We start from the raw sequence: 26,699 nt of genomic DNA, 5'->3' as shown, positions 1-26,699 counted from the left end.
CTCCAGAAAACAGCTGTTACATTTCAGTTGGATTATGTGGAAAGCATTCTTAGTCCTTTTCCGTTTATTATTCTGAAGCAGAATTAGGGAGTTTTTTTCTCACATAGCAAGTTCTTGGAATTAGGAGAACTAACGAAAGTTTATAAACAGAAACTTATCTGAGTGATAGGAAATCAAATAAGGGCATGAGAATACAAGAGCAGCCTAAGATGATTTCTTATGTTAGCTGCCACTTAATTACCATTTACTGTCCCAAATGTATATAGTGTCCCATTTCATTCTTTCAATAATTTTATAAGTCATCAACCTTAGTAGATGATAAAATCAAGGTTCAGAGGGTTAAAGCAAAAGCCCAAAAGCAAAGGCGCAGGGTAGAAGCAGATACTGTAAATCATGTACATCTGACTGCAGTGCACATGGTGCTTATTGTGTCTTCCAAGCAGATGCAAGATGCATACAAAAGGAGAAGAGAGCTAAAGGCAATCTTTATTTTATAGACAGGTTTGCTTAGGGATATTATGGAGTACAAATTCAAGTAATATATCCTAAACAAAATAAGGAAGAAGAAAGGTAATTTTTGAGTAGCAAAAAAGCCAATCAGGAAAAACTAATCTCCTTTTCCTTGCACATATTTTCAAAGTAGTCTGATAGGCATGTCAACTTAAATGGAATAATTAGCATAAGAGCTTCAACATTAGATGCAACATGATGGTGAGATTAATCTTAGGCATTTAATGAAATACCATCTCCTTTTTAACCAAAAGTCTGACAGCCTAGTGACAGTACATATCTCTTCTGCAGGCCATTTAATTAAGAACTAACATTGTAGAAACCTATTTTGTTCACCAAATTAAAATATTCTGTTTAAATCAAGATATTCACATGGTATGGTCTTGAAGTCAAGGATATTGCTTGCCATACTTAAAAGTGACCTTAAGTCATTTTTGTGTTGAGTTATGACTAAGGTACCCCCAATTTCTCATTTTAAGCTCACTTGATCATCCTACTTTAATCTTAAGTATTGCTTCTTTTTATTTTAAATTTAATTGAATTTTAAATTCCAGAATAAATGTGTAGGATGTGCACATTTGTTACATAGGTAAACATGTGCCATGACGATTTGCTTCACCTATCAACCCATCACCTAGGTATTGAGCACCACATGCATTAGCTATTTATCCTGATGCTCTTCCCCCCCTGCATACCTCAACAGGCCCCAGTGTGTGTTGTTCCCCTCCCTGTCTCCATGTGTTCCCATTGTTCAGCTCCCACTTATAAGTGAGAATACGTGGTGTATTAGCCCGTTTTCATGCTGCTGATAAAGACATATCTGAGACTGGGAAGAAAAAGGGGTTTCATGGACTTACAGTTCCACGTGGCTGGGGACACCTCAAAATCATGGTGGAAGGTGAAAGGCATGTCTCACTTGGCAGCAGACAAGAGAAGAGAGCTTGTGTAGGGGAACTTCTCTTTTTTAAACCGTCAGATACCATGAGACTCATCCACTATTATGAGAAAAGCACAAGAAAGACCCGCCCCCACAATTCAATCACCGCTCACCAGGTCCCTCCCATAACACGTGGGAATTCTAGATGAGATTTGGGTGGGGACACACTCAAACCGTATCATGTGGTGTTTGGTTTTCTGTTCCTGCGTTAGTTTGCTTAGGATAATGGCTTCAAGCTCCATCCATGTCCCTTCAAAGGACATGATTTTGTTCCTTTTATGGCTGCATAGTATTCCATGGTGTATATGTACCATATTTTTCTTGTCCAGTCTATCATTAATGGGCATTTGGGCTGATTCTCTGACTTTGCTATTGTGAATAATGCTTCAGTGAGCATATGCATGCATATATCTTTATAACAGAATGATTTCCATTCCTTTGGGCATATACTCAATAATGGGATTGCAGGGTCAAATGGTATTTCTGGTTCTAGGTTTTTGAGGAATCACCACATTATCTTCTGCAATGGTTGAACTAATTTACATTCTCACAAACAGTGTAAAAGCATTCCTGTTTCTCCACAGCCATGCCAGCAGCTGTTGTTTCTTGACTTTTTAATAATCACCATTCTGACGGTCATGAGATGGTATCTCATTGTGGTTTTGATTTGCATTTCGCTAATAATCAGTGATGTTGAGCTTTTTTCATGTTTGTTGGCCACATAAATGTCTTCTTCTGAGAAGTGTCTGTTTATATCCTTTGTCCACTTTTTAATGGAATTTTTTTTCTTGTAATTTTTTTAAGTTCCCTGTAGATTCAGGATATAAAACCTTTGTTAGATGGATAGATTGCAATAATTTTCTCCCATTCTGTAGGTTATCTGTTCACTTTCATGATAGTTTCTTTTGCTGTGCAGGAGTTATTTAGTTTAATTACATATCAGGTGTCAATTTTGGCTTTTGTTGCAATTGCTTTTGCCATTGTTGTCATTAAATCTTTTCCCGTGCCTGTGTCCTAAATGGTATTGCCTAGATTTTCTTCTAGAGTTTTGATAGCTTAGGGTTTTACATTTAAGTCTTGACTCCATCTTGAGTTAATTTCTGTATAAGGTGTAAGGAAGGGATCCAGTTTCAATTTTCTGCATAAGGCTAGCCAGTTCTTTTAGCATCATTTATTTAATAGGGAATCCTTTCCCCACTTCTTGCTTTTGTTAGGTTTATTGAAGATCAGATGGTGTAGATGTGCAGTCTTAATTCTGAGATCTTCATTCTGTTCCATTGGTCTATGTGTCTGTTTTTGTACCAGTACCATGCTGTTTTGGTTATGGTAGCTTTGTAGTATAGTTTCATTTTAATTCATTTAAAAGTTTTATCTTCACCAATGAGAAAACAAATGTGTTTTTTACAATATACAAGTACGTACTACTTCTATGTAACAACTACTGTTTCTGTTTACATTATGAAATCATATATGGTTGTCTTAGTAAAAAGATAATTAATTATATAGTTTGAAATTTCAAATGGGACACATGGCACACAAAGTTTCCTAAGAATTAGAGGAAGATTAGAATAGAAAGTGTTAATTTTTTGGCAATGGGCTTCTTTTCTTTGGACTCAGAAATGTTTGACCATTGCTTTTCCAAAGCAATACATTTTCATTCACATTTTATGTAATTAAGTTGGTTATTTTCCCTCAATTATAGTTTTGGAATTATTCGAGAAAAATTAAAACCATCTATTTGTATTATAATTTGATTCTGGAAGGAAGCTGAAGGTAAACACAAACAAAAAAGATGGAAACCCAATATTTATGGTATTTACATTACAGTTATGTTAAAGCTATTTGAAGATAGAGTGCATTTTAGTCATCTGTTGTTCCCATTATCTATGGAGTCTGGTTCCAGTCTAGTGTCTCTTAAGAAACACCAAGTGTGCATTGACAATATTTTTGTATTGAGTGTTTAGTTTTAAAATATATCACAGTCTTTAAATTCTTCAAATTACAGTTTTTAAAACCTTTTTATAGTTGTTATCTCATTTTTATCCTCATATGTCTAGTAAAGAATGCACAAGCATTAATATATTACTAATTTGAAAATGCAGAAAATTAAACTCTAAGGAGCTATGGGACACTTATGGGTGCTACACTGATAGTCCAGCAGGACCTTTGGGAAAAGAGGGGCCTTCTTAGGCCTCAAATATTTACTGGGTACTCAACATTTGAAACCTATCTTGTAAAATAGCAACCAATTATCCAGGAACGTATTTGATTTGACAAAGAAATGTATATGCAATCAAATTCTTATTTATAAATAATTTTATTCTGAGCAGATAAATCAATTTTATTAAGCTTGTAGATGTTTTCTTAATAAGTTCAAAGAAAACTACGTTAAAAAAGTAAAGCAGATAAGTTCACATGTTGTTCCCATATCATAAGTAACAAACTGATGACCTAAAATGTCAAAAAGCAGTTGCAGAATTCCAAATTACTTTACAAATTGCTTTCCGATTTATTTAAATTCTCCTTTCAGAATTGTTTAATTTTTTAAAGCTATTAATATCTGATATTAGAAAGAAATTATCCTCCCAATATTTACAACATATATAATATCATTTTTCACTATCCCACATAATTAAATTGCAAATGTTTTTGCATGAGGAACATATTTTTATGCTGAAGCATCTGTTATTGTGTCCAAATATTCCAAAGTGGACCCATACATCATATTCATGTAAAAATAATTATTTCTTTCTAAAGAGTAGACTCTCTACTGTGTACTTCCCTCCCAAGCTTTTAACAAGCATATGGACATTTTAATAAATCATACTTTTCACTGACTTGTTTGAAATCAACCACATAATTTCTCAATACTAGCCAACCCAGCAATAGTAGCCTGGTTTAGCAGACAAGATAAAGAATAATATCCAATTCATTCCCAGTGTGTAAATGATGAATTTAATGATTACTGCTTTGTCATTAAGAATATGTTCAATTATGCCATAGATAGAACACCTTTTGGTTTAATAAGGAATTAAAACGAATGGAATTAGATTTAAACTAAAATCCCATGAGCATTAATGCAGTGATTAAAGTGGGTGTGGAAAATCTTTTTTAAAATTATTTATTTCCAGTTCCAATAAAGAAGCTTCATTCCTAGCAAATCCTAAGAAAAATTAAATCTTACAGATTTTTAACTGAAACTGCCACTTGCATCAACTTTTTTCTTTTGACTCACAAAATAATATGTGTAACTAAAATACTTACACTGATTCTCACTGTTAAAATATTACATTGTTCATTGTTTAATTTGCCCTATAAAAACTCAAACTTATATAATAATTGTTAAACAGTTATTAGATACTTATTACGATCCAGCTAATGAGTTAAATGCCTTTATATATTACCTCTTGGTAATCCTCACACCATCGGATTAAATAGACATTCCCATTATATTTACAGGGAAATTAACTTTGAGAGGTCAAATGACTTGTACAAAGTCATAGAGTGTAACAGGCAGAATTTTAATATGATTTCCAAGATCCCTATATCATGGTGTACATACCCTGCATAATCTCTGAATCTGTGCCTATGATAGATTTCACTTTCTGAGATTGTTATTTGACACAGTAGATTTTAATAAAGAGAGATTATCTTTAGTCAGTGTGACTTAATGAGGTGTGCCCTTCCAAGGCTTCTTCTGGAGCCAAAGACTTAAAGTCAGAGGGAGTAGATGCATGAAGCATTTGACAGGAGAGAAAAATTCTTCTCTGTTGGCTTTGAACATGGAAAGTGTCATGTAGAAAGCATCCTAGAGTATCCTCTGTGAACTGAGAGTGATCCACAGTAGATAGCTAGCAAGTAAATGGGGATTTCAGTTCTACAACCACAAGGAACTGAATTTTGCCAATAAGTTGATTTAACTCGGAAGTGGATTATTCCTAGGAGACTGCAGACAAAAACTGAGTCCTGCTGGCACCTTGACTTCAGGCTTAAAGGAAGCTGAGCAGAGTTCACAGTCATGTTGTGCCTGGACTGCTGACTTTATACAACTTGAGCTAATTGATTAATGTTTTTAAGCCATTATGTGGTAATTTGTTACAGAGCATAGAAAAACTACAAAGAGTAAATCACAACTTACATGTAGAAAGTCAGATTGTATTTTCTCTCTCCTTCCACCCTACTTCTACAAGCAGTATGGACACTGCTTCACGGAAACACAGATTTATTTATTGCTCCTGGTTGAGCATGCCCTTCCACAATCCTCTGTGAATCAACGTGATATAATGGAAAGAGAACTGGAATTGGAGTCAATAGCCTTTACCTCATAAATAAAATGATGCTATTTATTTATTTGGAAATTGTTTTGGAAACAAACTGGCATATTAGTAAGTGTTAAATAAATTTAGTTCTTCATCTGACTCATAAGTGATACCCAAATGATAAAATATGAAAGTTGCCAAACTGTAGCATATCTATACATTATATGTAAGAAGTTGCTTCTATTTCTAATACTTTTCCTAGTTTTACATATCTATGATGAAGAAAAAATTACTACCCACTTTCAAAATTTACCATATTTTTGAGTACTTCCCTAATCTCCTAGATGGAAGTGGAAGCTTTCTAATGAATTCTGACCTTAAGTGATACTATATACATGCAAATAAACTGTTGTTTCATGTAAGCAAGTTTAATGTTTTATAAATGTTAATATTATAGGCACATAGCACAGTGGTATATATGTAGGACACTCAGTAAATATTTGACAAATGAAATGATCTTCTGAGAAAGATAGGTACTTCAGAATAAATGCTTTTCTCAAAACCTGTAGAATAAGTTATACGATTACTATTAAAGAAGATATCTATCTCATTGATAAATCTTGGCATAGTTGCCTCAGAATAAACATTTTGAGTATTAAATGGATTCTTTAACATTCCCTTCACTAACTAAACATGAATAAAATATCTCTTTTGTTCAATAGAATGAGCCCTGGTTTATAGATAATAGAATTTGTGGAGTTTTTGTTTTAAGTATTTATTTTAGGGAAGCCATTCAGAAAGTAGAGATTGGAAAACATGTTTTTCCAAATTAAACCTACTCAAGCTCTGAGGTGTCTGAATTTTTCACTTAATTCAAATCTGTTAAAGTTTAAGTTGGTTTTCCTTTTGGAAAATGTAGCTTCCTGTTACTGGGGCAAATAAAGTCTAAAAAAAATCTCAAATACTTATTGAACATAAAATTTTTCCTACCAAAGAATAACTTTGATTAGTCTGGTGAATTGATTTATATGAATACAGACCTTCTCATTTTATTTTATTATTATCGACACACAAATTTTATATCTACACATTAGAAGTTCAACACATTTTATAATTATTACTTTACACAATTGTTTTTTTTTTTTTTTTTTCTTTTATTGTAATTATTATTATTATTATTATTATTATACTTTAGGTTTTATGGTACATGTGCCCAATGTGCAGTAAGTTACATATGTATACATGTGCCATGCTGGTGCACTGCACCCACCAACTCGTCATCTAGCATTAGGTATATCTCCCAATGTTATCCCTCCCCCCTCCCCCCAACCCACAACAGTCCCTGAAGTGTGATGTTCCCCTTCCTGTGTCCATGTGTTCTCATTGTTCAATTCCCACCTATGAGTGAGAATATGCGGTGTTTGGTTTTTTGTTCTTGCGATAGTTTACTGAGAATGATGATTTCCAATTTCATCCATGTCCCTACAAAGGACATGAACTCATCATTTCTTATGGCTGCATAGTATTCCATGGTGTAGATGTGCCACATTTTCTTAATACAGTCTATCATTGTTGGACATTTGGGTTGGTTCCAAGTCTTTGCTATTGTGAATAATGCCGCAATAAACATACGTGTGCATGTGTCTTTATAGCAGCATGATTTATAGTCCTTTGGGTATATACCCAGTAATGGGATGGCTGGGTCGAATGGAATTTCTAGTTCTAGATCCCTGAGGAATCGCCACACTGACTTCCACAAGGGTTGAACTAGTTTACAGTCCCACCAACAGTGTAAAAGTGTTCCTATTTCTCCACATCCTCTCCAGCACCTGTTGTTTCCTGACTTTTTAATGATCGCCATTCTAACTGGTGTGAGATGGTATCTCATTGTGGTTTTGATTTGCATTTCTCTGATGGCCAGTGATGGTGAGCATTTTTTCATGTGTCTTTTGGCTGCATAAATGTCTTCTTTTGAGAAGTGTCTGTTCATGTCCTTCGCCCACTTTTTGATGGGGTTGTTTGTTTTTTTCTTGTAAATTTGTTGGAGTTCATTGTAGATTCTGGATATTAGCCCTTTGTCAGATGAGTAGGTTGCGAAAATTTTCTCCCATTTTGTAGGTTGCCTGTTCACTCTGATGGTAGTTTCCTTTGCTGTGCAGAAGCTCTTTAGTTTAATTAGATCCCATTTGTCAATTTTGGCTTTTGTTGCCATTGCTTTTGGTGTTTTAGACATGAAGTCCTTGCCCATGCCTATGTCCTGAATGGTATTGCCTAGGTTTTCTTCTAGGGTTTTTATGGTTTTAGGTCTAACATTTAAGTCTTTAATCCATCTTGAATTGATTTTTGTATAAGGTGTAAGGAAGGGATCCAGTTTCAGCTTTCTACATATGGCTAGCCAGTTTTCCCAGCACCATTTATTAAATAGGGAATCCTTTCCCCATTTCTTGTTTTTCTCAGGTTTGTCAAAGATCAGATGGTTGTAGATATGTGGCATTATTTCTGACGGCTCTGTTCTGTTCCATTGATCTATATCTCTGTTTTGGTACCAGTACCATGCTGTTTTGGTTACTGTAGCCTTGTAGTATAGTTTGAAGTCAGGTAGCGTGATGCCTCCAGCTTTGTTCTTTTGGCTTAGGATTGACTTGGCGATGCGGGCTCTTTTTTGGTTCCATATGAACTTTAAAGTAGTTTTTTCCAATTCTGTGAAGAAAGTCATTGGTAGCTTGATGGGGATGGCATTGAATCTGTAAATTACCTTGGGAAGGATGGCCATTTTCATGATATTGATTCTTCCTCAAAATAAAAGGATGGAGGAAGATCTACCAAGCAAATGGAAAACAAAAAAAGGCAGGGGTTGCAATCCTAGTCTCTGATAAAACAGACTTTAAACCAACAAAGATCAAAAGAGACAAAGAAGGCCATTACATAATGGTAAAGGGATTAATTCAACAAGAAGAGCTAACTATCCTAAATATATATGCACCCAATACAGGAGCACCCAGATTCATAAAGCAAGTCCTGAGTGACCTAGAAAGAGACTTAGACTCCCACACATTAATAATGGGAGACTTTAACACCCCACTGTCAACATTAGACAGATCAACGAGACAGAAAGTCAACAAGGATACCCAGGAATTGAACTCAGCTCTGCACCAAGCAGACCTAATAGACATCTACAGAACTCTCCACCCCAAATCAACAGAATATACATATTTTTCAGCACCACACCACACCTATTCCAAAATTGACCATATCCTTGGAAGTAAAGCTCTCCTCAATAAATGTAAAAGAACAGAAATTGTAACAAACTGTCTCTCAGATCACAGTGCAATCAAGCTAGAACTCAGGATTAAGAATCTCACTCAAAACCGCTCAACTACGTGGAAACTGAACAACCTGCTCCTGAATGACTACTGGGTACATAACGAAATGAAGGCAGAAATAAAGATGTTCTTTGAAACCAACGAGAACCAAGACACAACATACCAGAATCTCTGGGATGCATTCAAAGCAGTGTGTAGAGGGAAATTTATAGCACTAAATGCCCACAAGAGAAAGCAGGAAAGATCCAAAATTGACACCCTAACATCACAATTAAAAGAACTAGAAAAGCAAGAGCAAACACATTCAAAAGCTAGCAGAAGGCAAGAAATAACTAAAATCAGAGCAAAACTGAAGGAAATAGAGACACAAAAAACCCTTCAAAAAATAAATGAATCCAGGAGCTGGTTTTTTGAAAGGATCAACAAAATTGATAGACCGCTAGCAAGATTAATAAAGAAAAAAAGAGAGAAGAATCAAATAGATGCAATAAAAAATGATAAAGGGGATATCACCACCGATCCCACAGAAATACAAACTACCATCAGAGAATATTACAAACACCTCTATGCAAATAAACTAGAAAATCTAGAAGAAATGGATAAATTCCTCAACACATACACCCTCCCAAGACTAAACCAAGAAGAAGTTCAATCTCTGAATAGACCAATAACAGGAGCTGAAATTATGGCAATAATCAATAGCTTACCAACCAAAAAAAGTCCAGGACCAGATGGGTTCACAGCCGAATTCTACCAGAGGTACAAGGAGGAGCTGGTACCATTCCTTCTGAAACTATTCCAATCAATAGAAAAAGAGGGAATCCTCCCTAACTCATTTTATGAGGCCAGCATCATCCTGATACCAAAGCCTGGCAGAGACACAACAAAAAAAGAGAATTTTAGACCAATATCCTTGATGAACATTGATGCAAAAATCCTCAATAAAATACTGGCAAACAGAATCCAGCAGCACATCGAAAAGCTTATCCACCATGATCAAGTGGGCTTCATCCCTGGGATGCAAGGCTGGTTCAATATACGCAAATCAATAAATGTAATCCAGCATATAAACAGAACCAAAGACAAAAACCACATGATTATCTCAATAGATGCAGAAAAGGCCTTTGACAAAATTCAACAACCCTTCATGCTAAAAACTCTCAATAAATTAGGAATTGATGGGACGTATCTCAAAATAATAAGAGCTATTTATGACAAACCCACAGCCAATATCATACTGAATGGGCAAAAACTGAAAGCATTCCCTTTGAAAACTGGCACAAGACAGGGATGCCCTCTCTCACCACTTCTATTCAACATAGTGTTGGAAGTTCTGGCCAGGGCAATTAGGCAGGAGAAGGAAATCAAGGGTATTCAATTAGGAAAAGAGGAAGTCAAATTGTCCCTGTTTGCAGATGACATGATAGTATATCTAGAAAACCCCATTGTCTCAGCCCAAAATCTCCTTAAGCTGATAAGCAACTTCAGCAAAGTCTCAGGATACAAAATCAATGTGCAAAAATCACAAGCATTCTTATACATCAATAACAGACAAACAGAGAACCAAATCATGAGTGAACTCCCATTCACAATTGCTTCAAAGAGAATAAAATACCTAGGAATCCAACTTACAAGGGATGTCAAAGACCTCTTCAAGGAGAACTACAAACCACTGCTCAAGGAAATAAAAGAGGACACAATTGTTTTTTAATATCAGATAGGAGAAGAAAAGAGTGATGTACCAAAATATGTTTATATGCAGAACATAATCTAGAAGAAGTGAGTACAGCAGAAATTGCTCTTTAGCATTTGTCAGCTTGACTATGAGAAATCTAGGATTGTGCTCCAGATTGTTTTCTATAGCTTTGTGAATGGATATTTAATAGCCAATTTAAATTCTTTGTCTAGTAAATTCAATATCTGTGCCCTCAGGGTCAGTTTTTATTTTTTTTTCCGGTATGTGGGTTATATATTGTTGTGTTTGTATCTACCTGGTATTTTTTTGTGTGGAAAATTGAACATTTTAGAAAAAATAATGTGGCAACTCTGGAAAGCGTATCTGCTGCATCTACGGAGTTTGTTGGTATTTTTAAAACTGACTTTCCTATACTAATGCAATTTCTGCTAACTGATAAAACTGCTAAAAATTACAGGAGACAGTGTCTTAAAGATACTTGATAACTAACTCTCCCTACATTTCACTTCACTCAAAAAATCTTTCAAAAGAATAATTGGTAAAAATTTAAAAAAAAGTAATACTCTACTTACATAAAAAAGCAAAATTCTGCTTATAAAATTTAAACTGCATAAAAGAATGGGTGGAAGTCCATTTCTATAAATAGTCATTTTGAATAATTACAATGAAACATTTATGCACAAAGCCTCAAATTAATGTATAAATTAGTATAAACTTTATGTCCATGTGGGACCAGATAACTAATCACAATTTTCCTGTAGTTTGATATTTATGTCAGGCAAATAAATGAATCTTAGTTTATCATAATCTGTTTACTTAACTGATAAAATACACAGAATTTTGAAAAATCTTGTGAAGGAAAAGAAACTTAGAAATTAAACACAGATGTTAATTTTAAAGTATTTAGAAAAATACCACATATAAGTGCTTAAGAAATGTTCGATTACATAAAATGGGATCTGTGTGTTTATGTTCTTAAATTTTCATACTAATAACTAGTAAACGTGATCCAAAATGTCCAACAACATTAAAATAATAGTGATACTTCAGAAACAAAGCAAATATTCTGAGTAATTTATTATCTGGAAAAAATAAATAGCAGGATTCTTTTGGGCAAAGCCCATGAATGGGCTTGAATGACTCAGTGAAACCCTAAACAGCACACAAAATGTAGTTTGTAGTTGCTTTTCTCTAGTGAGAAATGAGCGGCTTTCTTTAGATTATCACAGAGAGCAGACAGCTAGATAGTCCTTCCCATTTTGATTGAAGTGGTGAACCCTTAACTTTCTTGCTGCCCGAAGATCTATGCCAAGTTGTGCATTAGAATGCCCATGTGAATATCCCAGGACATTATTAGGTCTCTCTCTTTATGTCTTTCTTTGCTTATATTTTGTCTCACAAGATCATATGCTACTCAGACAATTGCAACACTTTCTGTATAAGGCCTCTTTAAAAATGCGTATTAAGTAACTGAATAAATGTCTGCACTGCAAACATTTTGGATGTAATTTTTTGTAGCAGTTAGTTTCCTGAAAAGGAAAATTTTGGAGTCTTTCAGTTCATTGTGTAACAATATCAACATGACAAAAGGATTGTTATATTTAATACCGATTCTAAATAAAATTGTGAATTAAATTATTTTGTCTATCATTTTCTCCTCATAACTAAGGACTTATCCTCATAGACATCTGTGGAATCAGATTTCCAATTTCCTAGTTTGGTAAATTATTTATCTGTTTTATATCTGTTAATCTCTTCTGTTAGCTGTCATATTTAAAAAAAATACCATGAACCTGTGATTTTCCGTATGAAAAGCTTATAAAACCTGCATGAATCCAAAACAAAAAAAAACTCACATTAACAAACACATGGTGCCTGGATCGTATTTCCAAAGACTGTGATTCAATGGTCTGAGCATGGCCTTTCAACTAAGTTACCTTGAGAAAATTAAACTTGAGCACCCCAAGGCATGCATTGTATGTAATAAATTAATTTCTTTCCCACACTTCTAGAATTGCATCATTCTTGGGATAATTGAGATATATTACTCAAATCATTTTTTTTTTTAGTTTTGTGGTTCAATTGATGATCCAGGGTTGAAAAAACCAGAAAGTGATGGCAAGGCATTGAATGTGCAGCCAGATTTAACATAATTGAAATTATATTATTTTTCTGTCAATTGATGGGGATTTTGCACAAATACTCCTTTTCCTATGTATAGGTCTACTCCAAAATTATTTAAATATAGCATTAATCATTAAGTTGTAGAACCTCTAAATATAGTTTACCAACTAGCTATTTAGTTTATATCAACTAAACGCCTCTTACTCTCAAGTTCTTGAGTTATCTCTATTCCCTATGAAATTGGTATTTCCTTCGAGTTTTTTTTTGTTTTTCATTGAAATGTTCATTTTCACTTGAGATCAATTAAAATTTTTAAATTTTAGTTTACTTAACTCTGAAGTTTAATAAGGTTTAAGTAAAAATTATGACAATTTGCATAGTGCATTATTTGCCCATGATACTCAGAGCATAATTACTTTTTCTCATTGGTTATTGAAACAGCTACCACTTATGGAACAATAATTCAGAATTATGCCATATATTTGACATACACTTTATATTTGTAAAAGTTTATTTGTTTTTTGGAGAAAGTTTCTTCTCCAGTTGTTTCTTGTTTCTCTTTTTCGAATGATAATTTCACTAGATACGGAATTCTGTATTTGTTTTTCTTTGAATACCTTCAACATTTTATTCCACTCTCTTCCTGCTTGCATGATTTCTGAAAAGAAGCCTAATGTAATACTTATTTTTATTCCTCTATAGGTAAGGTGTTTTTATTCTGGTTTCTTTAAAGATTTTCCCTTTGCCTCTAATTTTCTTCAGTTTGAATAAAATATGTTTAGGTATAAATTGTTTTTCCTCTGTTTACTTCTTCTGGTTCCCTTTACTCATATGTTATACCTTTTTTAATTGTCCTACAATTCTTTGATATTCAGTTTTATCTTTCTAATTCTTTATTGTTTTTGCATTTCAGTTTTGAAAACTTCTATTGATATTTATTCAAGCTCACTGATTCTTTCCCCAGCTGTGTTCAGTCTACTGGTGAGCCCATCAAAAGCATTCTTTACTTCTATCACAGTGTTTTTGATTTATAGCAGTTCCTTTTGAGCCTTTTTTAGACTTTTTAGCATTTCCATGTCTCTTTTTATCCACTTCTTCTCTTGCATGTTATTTACTTTTTCCATTAGAGCCCTTAGCATATTAATCTTAGTTATTCTAAATTCTCTGTTTAATAATACCAACATTTCTGCCATGTGAGTCTGGTCCTGATGCTTACTTTATCGCTTTAGACTGTGGGATTTTTTTGTCTTTTATCATTACTTGTAATTTTTTGTGGAAAGGTAAACATGATGTATTGTGTAAAAGAAAGGTAAATATTTCTTTAGTGTGAGGTTTTCTGTTTATTTGGCTAAGAGTTAGGCTGTGCTCAATGTGTGCTGTAGCTGTAGTATTAGAAGCTAATATTTCCTCTGCTGTATTTGTTTCTGTCTTCTCTGTTGTCTTTGGATTTTCCTTGAACCTCCTTAAAGAGGGTCCAATATTTCAGTTCTTTCACCTGTAATTTCCTGCTATTATACAGGAGCCTTGTTGGGTTGATCAGGTGTAGGGGGAGGTAAAATCTTCCATAGTTCTGTAATTAGATCTCAGTCTTTTAGTGAGCCTGAGTTACATCTCTTTCTTCATGTCAGTTGGGCTTGGGTAGCATCCTAGTCATTTAGGCACTGGTAAAATAGTTTCTCTTGAGGACAGTCATTGTCAAAGAGAACAGATAGCTCTGGGTGTATTCAGAAATGATTACTTACACCCCCTCCCCCGCCGCACACACACACACCACACACACAACCCCCCACACCAGAATTATAAGAAATTTGTCTCTGATCTTTAGCGTAAAGGATCTAGTTGGGCCATTGGAAGAAAACTCAGTACTAAGTGTGAAGGACTCCCTAAAACTAGGCCTCTCACACTTTTTAACTCTCAAGCTCCTCCACACTGATCCTCTAGCAGCTCATCATTACAATTAGAAGTGTCTTTACAGATGATGGCTCTGGAAGTGGGATTCTGTCCCTGGTAAACTGTAATTCTCTATATATGCCTGTCTGTTTCTCCAATTCACATGGCAGCAATTTTCCCCATGACTTCAATTCTCTGATGGGCCTAAGAAGAGTAGCTGATTTTCAATTTGTTAAATTTCTGTTGTTGTAGGAATAGGAGTAACAATTTTTAACCTCTTTACATTTGGGAATGCAAACGAAGTCTAGAAGCTCATTTGAAGCTCTAACAACACTATAAATTGCCAATTCACATCCTCATTTTAGGATTAGGGAACTGATGCGTAGAGATTAACTCACCCAATCCACTTTCCACAGTGTGAAAAGTTGTAGAGCTGGGATTAGATTCCAGATATGCTGACAGCAAAAGACTCTACTTTTCAAAAGCATCCTAGTATACTTCTCCTTGCTAAGATTAGAAAGACTATAAAATACAGTTTTACATATTTCAAATGAAAATAAAAGCTTAAATATGGTGAAGATATATTGTTCATCTACATCAAATCTGAGTTAAGGATCCATTGTGACTAACTGCAAGTGGCATAAGCAGGCAGAAGCTCAGAAGCAAGAGGAGGCTTCAATCATTTAAGATACAATTTTGCACATGGATCTCTGTAATTAGCAAATATTTAGATGGGAGGGAGAAGAAAATCTCATGTGTTTATAGTCCTAAGCCTTCTCCTTTTTTGCCCTTGAGGTACGATTGTGTAATTTGAAAGTTAGATCATCTATTCTGGCCTCAATTATTATTATCCCACCTGTGAAATATGTCATTTAAAAGCTAGCTGGAAAGTCTTAGTTTTTCAGATTTTTATGGATATCTTGTTAAATCACGTTGCATTTCCTCAAAAATCCACCATTTTTTCCCATAAATTCAGGGAAAGAGCATAAGACTTTCCCGCAAATGATATATACTAACCCTTTACAAAGTCTTTTTGTAAATGCCTAATGGGTTCATCTTGTCCACTGCCCAGACAGAGGCGATTTATCAAGACAGAGAAATTGCAACAGGAGAAGTATAATAGATGTAAAGCCAGCTACACAGGATACCAGATTTATGTTAAGATTTGCCTCAAATTAGTTTCCTTAAAAATTCAGGTGCTATGGTTTTTTTAAAGATAGCTTGGCAGGTAAGGGACTAGGGGATGCTGATTGGTTGAGTTAGGGATGGAATCACAGGGATTTGAAGCTGTCCTTTTGCCCTGAGACAGTTCCTGGGAGGCGGCCACAGGAACAGATGAGCCGGTTTACTGATCTGGGTGGCACCAGCTGATCCATCAGAATACGGGTTCTGAAAAAATGCCACAAACACCACTCTTAGGTTTTAACAATAGTGATGCTATCCACAGGAGTAATTGGGGAGGTTAGGAATCTTGTGGCCTCTGCCTGCATGACTCTTGAGCCATAATTTCTAATCTCGTGGCTAACTTGTTGCTTTTACAAAGGTGGTACCCAAACAAGGAAGGTATTTCCTTTGAGGAGGCGCTGTTATCATCTTTGTTTCAAAGTTAAACTGCAAATTAAATTCTTCCCAAATTTAGTTCAGCCTACGACCAGAAATGAAGAAGGGCAGCTTGGAGGTAGAAGCAAGATAGAGTCAATTAATTCAGATCTCTTTCTCTGTCATAATTTTCTCACTGTTATAAGCTTTGCAAAGGTGGCTTCAGTTTCATCTGCTTAAATATTTTAAACTTACAGTTTATTTCTACCAGTATAATATATCTTAATAAAAATAAGTCTCTGTATCTGCCGTGTTTTACTTAAAAGAACATAAACATCTGCATTGAGGAAATATTCAGAAAATTATCTCTTTAAAGTTAATTAGGCTGGGTTTTCCAGTTTTATCCTGATGTTTAATATGGGTTTGCAATAATCCAGACTCATAAAAATCCTAAGATGGAAAAAGCAATATGAAAGAGAATATACGGATATGTAACATTATATGTTTACAGTACAATAAATTAGAATCTTCAGGAAATTATTTACAAGAATTTGTGGCACTAATTATGCATTATTTACCTGACAGGTCATAACAGCTTTCTTTTTTAAAAAAGTGTCTAATGTAAGCCCTGTTAAAAACACGTTTGTCACAGAAAATTTCAAGAAGCCCTTCTGGGTACTGTGTTGGCTTCAGTTTGTGTAAAAACAAACATCACATTCTATTTATTTCTAAAAGTGTTTCTGGCCCATCTTTTTTCCCCATAGCCTGATTTTATACCATATTAGGTGCCTAGCTGAAATAGCTCAAGGTTAGCTATTGCACAAATAACTTATTTGTGTACATTATTCAATATTGTCTTCTTATAAGCATTACCCGAAAATCAAATGGGAATTACTCTGTGAATTATAATTTGAGGAGATTCACATAATATAGTATATCCAGTGCTTTCCAGATGAACAAATGGTGGATTTTTTCTATTGATGGTGATTCACATTTTTGAGTATTTAGTTCACTTGTTTATCTAAAAAGCACTAAACAATAGGTATGATCATTACTTCTATTTTACAGAGAATGAAATTGAGTTACAGATAGTTTCCCCAATCACATAGCTAATAACTGATGGTGCCAGGATTCTAATACAGACATTTGGATTCTAAGAACCAAAGCTATTTACTACTCTGATAATAGAAGGAAAATGGAGGGTGTGGAAATTTCCTCTTAATGAAAATATAACTATTAAATAGTCTGGGGTTGAATTTGAATCCTGAGCATAATCGAATCTCAGCTAGGTCCTTGGTTCAGTAGAGTGACATCATTTTTTTCTTTCTTTGTTTTTTTTTTTTTTTTTCCTTTAACCTTGTACTATTAAGCACTCACTAACGTCGTTTTGTTTTTATTCGCTATATAACCCTAAGAGACTGTGGGCAATAGCCCTGGTTTTCTAGAAGTTCCTCTCTGTTACCCTTTTGTCACCACCAACAGCAATTTGATCATGGAAAGGAAGCCACTTGCCATAGTTTGATCCACATCTTACAGCAGCTCTCCACTGATTACTTTTTTTTTTTTCAGTTTAATAGCTAATTATTCGTTCTCTTTACCATGTGTTGCATCAACAACTCTCCTCCTTGTCTTTAATTTCGGTTTGACAATGAGTGTGCTGTCTACAGATTACATCTATTATAGCCTCAAAACTTTTCAGGGTTCAACTGTAGTTAAATTAAGTTTAATACAATTTAGATTTAGTTATATTTATCTTTGCTAACCTGGCTAGACGTTTATTATAATCTAGCCTCTTTGTTCTGAAAATAGTTATTTTAAAACTTCAATGCATTCCTCTATCCAATGAAATTCTATATTAAGTTATTGTATTATTATTAAAGAAAGTAATTATTTGGCCTGCTTGATAATAAATAATCCACGTCAGTGGCATTATAAGTATTAGCAACCTTAATTATATTTAAGTCATAATATACAGATTATACTACTAAAATTTTATTTTCAGTTATGGTTATTTTCAATGTAACCATTAAAAATAACAATATATTTCTTTATTACTTAGTATAAAACTTTAGCAAAGAAGTTGTTGGAATTACCTTTAAATTTATACTTAAGTTACTGAACTCATTATTTCAAACATCTTGGTCTGAATCAATATCAGTAATGATTCATTCTTTTGATTAAGAAGTGACTCTGTCTGTAGATGTCAGATAATTACCAAGATGACCTATAATGAGAACATTTCTCAACTCTCTGACTTAAGTTTCTTATTCCCTCAACAGCATAATGACTTCCTTCTAGATCTTTTTATAGTGTCTCCATGCTCCTGGGGTTTCTTTTTATGATCAGTCCCTATCAAGGGTGGTTCCTATCATCTGTTTTTAGACAAAGAAATGTGGCTCTATACAATAAAATTGTGTTTTGTCTAGATATTTTAGAATTCTGGCATGTTTTCTTATTTTTTTAAAGAAAGGTTTGTCCTACACATCTGTATATAAATTGCATATAACTGCAACAGTAAAAGACGATACAGGATACCCTTTATTATTCTGTTAAGTGCTCTGGGGGGAATTAAAGTGGTTTCTTTTATATAAAATATTAAGATTAGAAATGCAAGATGTTCTTCTGATCCTGCCCCTTAGGAATATGGTATTTAAAAGTAAGTAAGGAAAAATGGTAACATCTTGATGACACTCACTATGAGTCTTGAAATTCACAGCAATGCCAATATACAAAGAGCAGTTTGTAGCTGAAATAACAAATTTGTTGTTAAATCACTTGATTCTTTCTTAAACAATTTCTAGGAATAGAATATTGCACCAACCTTGTAATTTTTCTTTAGAATTCATAATAGATTCTGAAAATTCAGATACAGTTACTAATGTTAAAAATTTCTAGTGTGTTAGGAACATTGTATACTTTTTTTCTCATGCTAAAAATGTAAGTAATTTTTTTATTGACCTTTAAACTGATTGACAGATTTTCCATAGCTGTCAGCTTTGTGGCTTAGTTCTTTCCTAGTTCATGTTCATGTCTAGTGAAGGCAAGGAAATGACCTTGTTTGTATTCTGTGTCTATGTTAAAGTCACATGAATGGAAGACTAATGCTTATATATTTTCAACATATTTGAGGTTGTTCTTGACTCTTAAAAACAGTTTTATATTTCAAGACAAACTTTGGTGAGGAATGTAAACCCTATTAGCATCTTGATTCTGTCTTAACTACTGAAGCCTCAAACTGGTTAATTAGATGTCGTCATTCTTTTCATAATATTTGCGTTTGTGTTAGATATAAAAGTTGTTTAAAGAATTGGAACTCTAGAAATAATGATGACTCAAATGAAAGATTCATGCTTATTTCCCAGAAGCTACAAAGTAAAAGATAGGAATTTTTCTTCTAAGTTAATACAACTATGATGTGCCAGGAGAAAACCAGATCCTAACACAAAAACAAACCCCCACAAAACAACACAGGTACATTTTCATGAAAACATCTCATTCTTCTGTACTTTGTAACTGGTACTTCTCTTAATTTCAGATCTTACATTAAAATTATAAGCATAAATACCTACAAGTTAAATCCAGACCATTTAAGAAGTTTCCATGTTCTAGTTATGGAAGTCAATCAAAAGAACGTTGTGTGTTTGAAAGAGAATGAGAATCATGACCATCTCTTTCTCCAATTTGCCATGTTGGAGAGTTTCCATTTTTTATCTAAAAAATTATAGGCTTTGTAATTAATTTCCTATAACCTTCCCATCACATAATTCTTCAAAATGCTACAAGTCTGAGAAGGAAGCAATAAATGCAAAATCAATGTGTTAAGATTGAAAATCTCAACCAGTTATATCTTCTAAGGGAAAAAGACCATATTCAAAGTAACATGATTTTAAAACTCTGGATCCTTGAATTAGCACCTAAAAATAGAATAACAATGACACAGAAGTATTTCTTTCAACTTATTATGTAGCATAATAAATGGCTTAATTCAAATAATATTTGATAAATATGACTGAATGCCTCTTTTCTGCCTCTTTTCTGCCCATACATAGGAAATATGTATGACGCTAGTATACAAAAATATATACTTCCTGAAAACTGTGTTACTAGTTTTGATTCTATCACTAGTCTGGTAGATGCCAAGGCTATGGGAAACTCAAACTTTAGCTTTGCAGTGGCTTTGGTAATTGTATTAGTTATCTGGGGCTGCCATAACAAAGTACCACAAACTGAGTAGCTTAAAACAACCAAAATTTATTTTATCACAGTTCTGGAGACTAAAGTCTGAAATCAAAGTGTCAGCTGTGTCAGCTCCTTCTGAAGGCCCTGAGGGAGAATCAGTTTCATGTATCCTTCCTAGTTTCTGGTAGTTGTTGGAAATCTTTAATGTCCCTTTACTTGTAGGCTCATCACTCCAATCTTGGGCTCCATCTTCACATAGTAGACTCGTGTGTGTGTGTGTGTGTGTGTGCGTGCGCTCATGTGTGTGTATCTGTGTTTCTTCACTTCTAAGGACCTTGGTGGTATTGGATCAGAGCCCAAAAGAATCCAGAATAACCACATTCTTATATGATCACATCTTCAAAGGTCCTACTTTCAAATAAGGTTCGATTCACAGGTACCAGAGATTAGGATTTCAGTGTATCTCTTTGAGGTCACAATTCAACCCATAACAGTAACTAGTCTGACTCTAAGCCCTAGTCTCCTCGTCAATAATACAAAAAGGAGAAAAATGCCTGCATTTCAGGAATAAATGAGAGACTATTTATAAAAGTAATTATTTAACAATTGTATAATAAAGACTTTTATAAAGAACACAGGGTCTGGAACAAGACAGTATATATTAAAGTGAAAGAAAATTACAGCATTTGAGGTACAACTTCATATTTTAATGATCAGTTTCAAAGATATCAAAAGATATTTTATAAATTAAATAATATGTCAAATATATAGACATTTACAGTGTATTATTTTACTATCAAGGAAAGCAATTTCAAAGTTGCATATGTCTCTATAATTGATGGGCAAATTGGGATGAAAGCGTAAGTGTCCTTCTTTCCAGGCTTGCCCTTATCTACTCAAATATGTTCCCTGTGGTTTATAATGTACTTTTATATAGGCTTACAACTAGATGTACTATCTTATTCCTTTATCTCAAGTCTGTGGTTGTAACTTTCAAACATAAAAGGACATAAATATCATCCAAGAATTTGCTAGAAAAATGAGGAAGTAGCGTCATAATTATTTTGAAGTTTAAAAGCATACAAAATTTTTTGGAAGCATATGAGAAAGTGGCCACTCAGGCAATCTCAACTATTTCATATTCATTAGAGATACATGCTTCATGGTAGATAAATCCTATATTGTTGAAATTTTCTGTTGAGTGGTATTAGTTTAGAATCTGAGATGTGAGAGTTCCCTTGACACCCTTGAGGAACTTGAGACAGGGGTGGCTCAAACCCCTTGTGGAAGGGTGAGCATACAGTTGAGCAGGTGGAGGAGCTGGGGTGAATGCCTTCGGGTGATGGCAGAAACTAACCTTGTACCAGCCTGTGGCAGCATCCAGGGGTTGCACATGACCTCTGAAGTCCCAGAAGGCAAGTGTTACAAACAATGCTTTTTAGCATTTTCTGTCTGTGGACAGCTAAGTGTTAACCACTGAGTGGAGGGCCAGGGTGACATCTTTTCACTCCCTGCCCTCTGGTAACCGGGTTCTTGTCTAGCATCTAGGAAGAATCAGGTCACATGAACCTGAAGGATGGTGAATGCAGAGACTTATTGAGTTGTGGAAGTGGCTCTCAGCAGGTTGGGGAGCTGGAAAGGGGATGGAGTGGGAAGATAATCTTCCCCTGGAGTTCAGCCATCCCTGGACGAAATCCTCTCTGACCATCCCTGGAGGAACTCCTTTCTGACTGTAGTCTCTGGCGTTCAGTTGCCTCTTCTCCTCTCAATATTCAGATGCTTCTTCTCTTCTCTCCTTCTCTGCCATGCTACTCTGCTCCTCTGCCAGTGGAACTTGGGGTTTATATGTTTACAGGGTGGAGCATGTGGAGGGTCCAAAGGAAACCTTTGGGCAGGAAAACAGGGGTGTGAAGTTCTCATTTAGGGCCTTAAGGTGGGACCCTCGCCAAGGACCCTGCCCTCTTCTACCCAGGATTTCCCTGCCTCCTGTCCATATCAAATCTGTGTCCATGAAATCATAGAGTTAAAGGAAGTCTGGGAGTTGTCGAATTTATACTTTCATGTACAAGTTCACTTTCTAATGTTGAAAAAATCACATAAGAAGAGATGTCAAAGTTCCTCAGCAGTTTATTCTTTTAACTATATATGAAAGTAATAATTTACATTTCTCAGCTGTGAACTCTGGACATTCTAATTTACTTGGATCAATCTTGCTGTTGTTCTGCTGAACACCACACAAAGGTGACTTTATAAGTAAAAGTATGAGATAGCAGAATAAATGTGGTACAAGAGAGTCAAAGCTTTCACCTAAGCATCAGTTTAGGTCAGAGAGAAAGAAAATTTAAAAAGAAAAGCAGCAGAGAACGGGGGAGAGAGAGAGAAAGAGTGAGAGAGAGAAGATCTAGTCACCATCTATAGAAGAGAGTGAAGCCATACTCCTACTCACCAAAGGGCTTTTGGCTGATGAGTGCTGTGCTCAGATAGACTGCTGGGAACCTGAGGAGTTTCCCTTGCTTACTCACCATGTGGCTACTGAGAAGTGGTTTCTCTCTCAGGGGTGACTCTCCAGGCTTAGTCTCCCCTTGACCTTGCCCATCAGCATTTCATGGTCAGCTAACCCCCTGTCAATCTCCAAACCGAAAACTTGATTTCTTCTTGGTTGAAGAAGAACAGTTGTTCTTTCTTCAAAAACTATATTTTCATATTTCATTTGTCAAATCCTCATTCCCCAGAATAGAAAGAAGGAAAAACTAAGGAAAGAATACAGTGTGAAGGGGAAAATGGGAGGGAAATAGTGAAAAGGAAGGCCCCTGCAAGTACCTATATTTGCAAAGACAGGAAAGAAAAAAAGGCACAAGTTGAGTGTTCATATTAAAAAAATAAAAAGAGACCATTTCAATACGCCTGCCCATTACTCCACACTGATGAGTAAAATTCCTTAGACGTCTTCTTTGTTATGCTGCCATTAAAGTGTAGAAAATGTTCGCCATTGACCTAAAATGAAGTACGCATAGAATGGAGTTACTCATCATCTTTTCCATCTCTGATAAACAATATATATTCTTTAAACTTTCCACATAGGTAGTCTTTGCAGTATTTTAACAATCTTTAAATTCTAATCTGATAATCTGTTTACTTTTCAAATTTTTATTTACTTTTTGTGAAAGTAAACTTTGGGAAGAATACACTGATCCACTGCTGTGTATCTACATAAAATAGGAAGAAAGAAGTGAGAGGGATAGACAATAAAGAGAGAATAAAATAACAGAGGAAAAATAAAATGAGTAATACTCATTTAAAAAAAGCTTTTGGGGGCTTCATTCATCTCTCATTAGACAGATTCCCTTTTAGTTTAAAGATGGAACTTAATTTTCTGATCTCTCAATTTCTCAACTCCACTGTTGGTATATATGATAACACACACACACACACACACACACACACACACCTCTCTCTCTCTTTTTTCCCTCTCTGTGTCTCCTGATCCAACTTAAACTGTTAACTCAGAGAGGGGTGGGACTATATATACAAATCTCTCTATAACGTTCCAAGTAATACAGCATCTGACAGTAGTAGCATAAAATTGGAATTGAAAAATATGTATTTTGGGTTTTTTAAAGACAGTGATACTAGCTTATATTACTTAAATACACTGTTTTACTTATGGTCCTAACATGTTTTGTTGCTTTGTTTTTATGTCAGTCTCACTTAAACCTTGTTTAAGGAAATGAAAGAGCTAAACGCCAAGGTATTAAAGAGCTTCTTTGCTTTATTTTACTTCATGCTTCTCATTGTGACACACACTTAAGAAGGGTCTGTAAAGCAGAGAGTTCTATCTTGTATATTGCATACTGATTGGTTATATACCAGGGTTGAAAAGAGAAGCTAGCATATGAGAGAAACCTGCATGGGATCCTTTATCCCAAGGGATTACTGGGGACCCACAGACGTGCCTTAATAACCTTGAATTCAGCACAGACTTCTTGGGAACAAAAGAGACAACACTCGCCTGCTTTCCATCTAAATGCTTGGACTTTAATAAGAACTTTATTGTTTTCTATAGGAAGCTATAAAATCTGAAACATTTCTCAAAACTTCACACGTGGGTAACTCCACTGCCTCTCATTGAGATTTCTACAGTCTCTCAGGGCATATTTCAATTTCACTAGGCTTAGCACACTTTTAGGATATGGCCCACAATGAGCAAAAGAAAAATATATTTCTGCCAAGCTAGACTAATCGTTGCTTCTCATCTTTTTCATTTAAAAAAATCAGTCTGCATATAATTCTCTAGTTGCTCACTCAAAAAAAGAGTGTTGTGGGAAACTTGCTATGCAGTAATGGTAAAGGGTCAGGTATAACTAAGGAGTTATATGTAGTCATCTTGGGTGGTCAGGAATATTGCGGGTTGAAAAAGTTTTCTTCAAAAACTTCTGGCAATAAAAAGAAAGCCTCTATTGAATCCATGTTACTCTTTCTTTGCTTTTCTAGCTCAGAAATATTTTACAAATCAATATAAAATTTTGAAATTAAATTATGAGCTAGTGTTCCAGTGGATACATAGTCTTAGTTAAAATTTTATTTGGTAAGCACGTCCCTTTTTTCATAAATACTCTCTGATGCATTATCTGTATATCACACCAACATTAGGCGAGTCTTTAACTGCTTCCTTCTTGTAAAGTATTCTTAGCCTTGTTTCTACACAGAAACACTCATAGCTTTTACACAAAGGAAGCATGTATGTTTCCCTGGTGTGAACTCAGTACCAACAAAGCCAAAGCATTTCCATCTGTCATTATGTACCAACATAGCTAAGATTACTTAGAGAATCATGTTGATAAAATGACTCAGACAACCCCATTTTTCATTTCATAGGTAGATGTGTTTTATTATGTATTTTACTAAGCAGAAGAGAAAAATGTTTGCATTTTTTTTATTTTAAAAGTGGGTACATTTGAATCGTATTAAAAAGTAATAATTTATCTTAGGATATAAAATTCCTATTAACATTGCTGCTTCTTTTGTTTTGGGGATACATATTATTTATAAAATGCTTTAGAATTTTTTATTATTTTGTTTTTTCTTTCATAATAAATGTGACAATTTGATTGAATGTGACAGTTTTTAGTTTATGTGTGTGTGTGTGTATACAGATCCAATTGTCATTATTTTTGGATTCTGTTTTTGTGAGTTTTTGCCTATTTGCTAAAATATATTCATAACTCCAAAATCAGTATTGGTAGTGCTGCAATGGTTATTCAGAGCAAAAAAGTGAAATGGCTCCATGTACACATTTCCAGCTGAAGTCAAACAAGAAGATGCTCTGTTTAGTGCCAGATTTTTCACATTTTTGTGCTTTCTCTTGCTGATTCTATTGTTGACAATGGCCCTACGTATAGTGTTGAGTTGCTATCATGTTTCTTAGCACAAGAAGGTTGTGATGTGCCTTATGGAGAAAATACACTTGTTAGATAAGTTTCGTACAATCATAGTTTTCTTAGGTGTAATTTCAAAGTTAACAGATCAACAACATGTATTTAAAAAGGTGTTTTTATACAGAAATATACCTAAAAATATTTCTCAGTCGATGAAAATGTTGTGACCAGAGACTTGCAAGAAGCTAACCCTGCCTTTCCCCTAAGTGCAATGGTTCACTAATTCAGTTTTCATGCTGACTTTGTAGAATACAACTATTGCAAATAACAAAAATCAACTGCATATTTTCAAAATAATGAAAACATTTGTTTCATATATATTTAAGTTGAACATACATAAAACGTTTTATTGAACTTCTTAAAGAAAAAGTCAGGAAAATGTTCAAAAGATAACTCAAGAAATAAAGATTTCTATGGTCAGTCATATGAATACTGAAAGGAACTTACATAGCTGGTTAATTTCTTTGAGGCAATTAACCATAATATCTGGAGTTATTTTTCTTTCAGAAAGAAATTATTTGAATCTTTTTATTACAAAAATCTATAACTTATGCAACTTCACTGAGTTCATGATCTTTAATCAATGGTTGCTAAATATGTTCTCTTAACATATTTCTTTACAACAAAAATAATATTAAAAGCATGCTTTTATGCAATCTGATAATGCCATAGTCTGAAGAAAATAATTCTTTTACTTAAAATTGGTTTTGAATGAAGTCTATAGTTTTATGCGCTATGCAACTTAAAAATATTATCCAATGGCATTTCATCATTCTCTCACAAATATATGTACAACTCATTGACAAA

Source organism: Pongo pygmaeus, chromosome 7, assembly GCF_028885625.2.
Source record: "Pongo pygmaeus isolate AG05252 chromosome 7, NHGRI_mPonPyg2-v2.0_pri, whole genome shotgun sequence".
Taxonomy (NCBI): Eukaryota; Metazoa; Chordata; class Mammalia; order Primates; family Hominidae; genus Pongo; species Pongo pygmaeus.
Note: the sequence above shows the minus strand (reverse complement) of the source record.